Here is a 4,187-nt window from a genome sequence, read left to right as displayed (position 1 = left end):
TGTCATGGTACTTCTTTCTCCAGTGAATGCCGACCATTAGAGACGCCGGTCCCTGTGAAGATCCTAGGGCAGGAGTGCACGTGAGTGCTGCTTGTTTTGTTTTCTGCTGAACTTAATGTCCTTGGTCTAGTCTATGATGATCCTATCCTGAACGTGAATTCCTGTTGAAAAACCGTAATTACGGAACTGGCTTCTGAGATGGACCATTGCAAAGGACTCACGGTGTGTTCTGTTTTAATGTTGGCAGTGAAAGGCTGGAGAATCTTAGAATTTAAAATGAGGGCATTTAATAGAAATGTATGTATTAATGTGTAACCTTTACTTAAAAGAGGGCAAGGAAAACCTCTGCCACAAGCCAAAAAGGTGGAATAGCCAGTTCCAGGAACTCAGAGCCTCAGAGCTCTGGTTCCCAATACCTGCCCCTCCTGAATGATCCACAATGAGGGTGGAACTAAGAATGAAGGTCTGCTGGTTTATGAGACTCTCCACCCTGCCGACCGATAGATGAAGATTACATTTCTAGAATGAATATGTTTCCCTCCCTAACTGAATACCTTGGGTTGGGTCCCTCTGAAATTTTCCACTGTTTTTATGTTCTGTTTCCTTGGTAACTCTCTCTCCAACCCCAGCTTTCCTTAAAACCCCACACTTCTTGTGTTCCGGGTCGAACTCTGGCCAGCATGGTCACGAGATCGACCCCGGTACCAGTATCCCTAATAAACCTCATGTGATTGCAGCAAGTTCAGTCTCTCGTGAGTCATTGGGTGGTCACGTCATCCCAAGACTTGAGTAAGGATCTCCCCAGTTCTGGGGGTCTTTCAGCAGTAACATAATGCCTATGTTTTTTCCCTAGGGCATTACACAAGACTTCTTGTGAATGAAAACTAGATGTGGTAAACATCCAGAAAAGGCAGAGACAAGAAGAAAATGCACAGTATTGGTACTGGGATGTTTGAGATGAGGTCTACATGGCCCTGGCTGTCCCTGTTAATCTGTCTAGTGGGCAGGGCAGCATCTGCATGGCCTGCAGAGTTGATCTTTGTACATTTTTTTGTGGGCTGTATGTAAATGGATTGTTCTGACACTCCATTCCACAGTGTTCTCTTCTGGGAAGGTTATGGGTGAGCTGCTGGCACAGCTGTACAGCCTGAGCAAAGTGAATGGAATCATGAATGTGAGCGGCAGTTCACCATCTTTGTGACTGTAAAATTGGTTATGAGCTATTTCCTTCTTCATCCAGCAGTGGTTACTTGGGAGTGCTGCAATAAACATTCAGTTGCATATATTTCTTCAGTTCTTTTTTTAATGCTGAAAAAAAATAACAGTTCATAATTTATTTTATGTAACAATCTAAGAAGTTTGAAGCCATCACCAGTTCCAGTACAATTTCAGGTGCAACTGGGAATTTAGTCATTTCAGTGGAGCTGTTAGTATAGAGGACCTTGTAGGTAAAATTCATGCATAGTTTCTTTTTTTTTTTTTAAAGATTTATTTATTACATGTAAGTACACTCAGATCTCATTACAGCTGGTTGTGTGCCACCATGTGGTTGCTGGAATTTGAACTCAGAGCCTTCAGAAGAGCAGTCAGTGCTCTTAACTGCTGAGCCATCTCACCAGCCCTCATGCACACTTTGAAAACACACGTGAAAGGACCGCTCCAAAATTGACCTTGTTTGTTCCATTCTCCACAAACTGGCCTGGCCACTCCACATGACCTTTTATTGTTGCTGATGTTAATGTGTGTTCTCTTTTACAATAAATTCATGACCATCAGAAGATACTGACTTCACATACAGAGCATCAGGGCTTTCACAGCCACCATAGGTTTTCTCCTCTCCATCCATTATGTTTTTATGAAATTCTTTTTGATCCCAGAGGAACTTTAGTAGTTTCCTGGCCAATCCGAGTCTTGATCTGCTAGTAACTTGCATCCAAAGGAAGCGCTCTTCAGTTCTTTTTGTGTCAGCAGATTGGTTAACCAGAGTGCCCTATTACATGGTCCATTTCCATGGTAATAGAGTTTTCAAAGATTGTGAGCTAAGTGCACTAATGTCAATCCCCTGACTAGCACAATTATGCACATGGTCTGGTTTCCCTGTGAAGTTGTCCCACAATGCCTTGATTACATTTATCCAGCCCTCCCACCTATGTCTTAATTTTGAGGCAGGGTTTCTCTATGTCTGGTTTGTCTTGGATCCACCTGCCTCTGATTCCCAAGTGCTAAGAATAAGTGGGCTGTCAGTCCCAGCTTTCACATCTAAATTCTTACTGGTGCATACTTCCATTTTCCTTTGTGGTACTTGGCAAAAGTTGAACTTGCTTCTGTTTTTTTTGAGACAGTATCTCAAAATTGTCCTGGTACTCAACTATAGAGATGGCTGGCTGTTGTTCCAAGAGCAGGGGGGCAGCCTGGGCTGGTGGAATGAGTTATTTTATTGTAGGAAAGATAGAATAGGCTGGTTGAGTAGAGAGAAGGAAAGGAGAGGAAGGAGAGAGTGAGAAAAGAAGGAGAGAGAGAAAGGCAGAGAAGAGAACAAAGAGCAGAGGGGAGAGAGAGAGCCAGAGAGAGAGGAGAAAAGTAAGAGAGTGAAGAGGTAAGAGAACAAGAGAGCTAGAGATAGAGATGACCCCTTTTATTGTATGGGGCATGGCATACCTGGCTTGTGGTCAGATTGAGTGAATCCAGCCCAGAGTCCCACTCGGGTCTGTGTTCGCTTCAGCCAGAGGTTAAACAGGACCTGCAAATTTAAATGGTCAAGAACAAGGAGGCAGACACCAAGTAGAGTTCTGTCAAGGCATCTATTTACTTGGGAGTATTTCGAGCTTATATAGGCAAGTAAGAACTGAAACCAAAATCTCTAGAAATAAAATATATGCATAACATAAACATTGTGGAAGGAGTCAGGAAAGAGTCATGAAGGAGTCACGAGTGAAGGTCACCAGCAGCTTGGACGTCTGCAGATGTCCTCAGTCAGTAGGCGTTTTCACAGGCATAGTTGTATCTCAGCTGAACTTCTCCTTATGGGCAGCTTCTTTCAGAGATAAGCTGACAGTCTGCAGAAGGTCTTTCATCTTAATTACCCAGGTGACCGCCTCAGGTGAAAACTGTAAAAGTCCAGAGGCTGAACTGGGTCTGGAAGGCAACATTTCCTCCCTTTTCATTTAGAAAAAAAGCAGGACTAAGGCATAAACAGCACAGTTTTGCACGGGGATTTTTACGGTGCTTAGATGGATATAACCGTGTGGTATTTATTATCTCTGGCAGATATCTTTAACCCGTCATTGAGGTCACATGCACCTAGTTTGACACTGCAAACTGGGCTTATTACATGTTTTTTCAAAAACACAGTCACTCAGCATATGCCTCTACCTTAGGTGGATTTCTGCCAAAGCCCTAACTCGTGGACCACAGGTTTCCAAAATGCACCTTCTTTCCACGCACCCAATGCCAAGACATGACTTTAATCACCTGCAAAGTCCATAAGTTGCCACAGTTTCTCTGAAAACAGCCTTTTCTGAAGTTCTAACAGAGCCGCCATTGTGCTGGGGATGGGCGTAGCCTCCTGACTCAGTTGCAAATTGCCAGTTCTGACTCAGGGAACCTAGAGAACAGGGCTCAATTCAAATGTAAATTAGTAGGGTTAGGCCAGTAACCTCAGGCTGCACCAGTCTTTGGAATGCAAATACTGCAGAGGTAGTGAAGACCACATCAGGCTAACAACTCGGGATTTACACTAGCCAAACCTCTTTGCTCCAGGCGCGTGAGCCTGCTGGCAGAAAATGCTGTCAGTTAAAAATAAAAGAAAACAAAAGAAAAAGGAAAAGGCTTCTCAGCAGTGTGTTTAAGCACACTCACTAAGAAGGCTGTGGCTCTGAATCCACTTGATGCGTTAGCCTTTCAGGAAACCACTGTGCTCCATCCTCTTTTTGAGAAAAAACTACCTATAGACCCTCTGCCCCAGACCAAGACAGGGTCTGGCCCATGCCAGGCATTGGTGAGCGGGTCCCTCCATTTGACCATTATACAAACTTGAAGTGTTAGGATGCCAGTATCAGTCTGCAGCGGACTGACCTTTGATGTCAGTCTGCAAAAAAATCAAAATAAAAAGGCAAGATGTAGGGGAAAACTTCATGAAGAGAACGCCAATAGCTTCTGCTCTAAGATCAAGAATTGACAAATGGGAC

At 43.8% G+C, this 4,187-nt stretch overlaps 1 long non-coding RNA gene, 1 other non-coding gene and 1 pseudogene across 2 annotated transcripts; 2 read left to right on the top strand and 1 right to left on the bottom strand.

Moving 5' to 3' along the window:
* The first annotated feature begins 21 nt into the window (after positions 1-21).
* Positions 22-1,285, top strand: LOC116073406. Its single transcript, XR_004111788.1, has 2 exons — positions 22-80; positions 854-1,285. It is a non-coding gene; the product is annotated as an uncharacterized LOC116073406 (long non-coding RNA).
* Positions 129-200, top strand: LOC116074067. The gene has a single exon (XR_004112046.1). It is a non-coding gene; the product is annotated as a small nucleolar RNA SNORD50 (small nucleolar RNA).
* A 48-nt stretch (positions 1,286-1,333) lies between the features above and the next one.
* On the bottom strand, positions 1,334-2,247 carry LOC116073673 (annotated as a pseudogene).
* Between the last annotated feature and the right edge of the window lie 1,940 nt (positions 2,248-4,187).

Source organism: Mastomys coucha, unplaced genomic scaffold (genome assembly GCF_008632895.1).
Source record: "Mastomys coucha isolate ucsf_1 unplaced genomic scaffold, UCSF_Mcou_1 pScaffold23, whole genome shotgun sequence".
NCBI classification, from domain to species: Eukaryota; Metazoa; Chordata; class Mammalia; order Rodentia; family Muridae; genus Mastomys; species Mastomys coucha.
The sequence above is the reverse complement of the archived record's forward strand: the minus strand, read 5'-3'. Positions and strand labels throughout refer to the sequence as shown.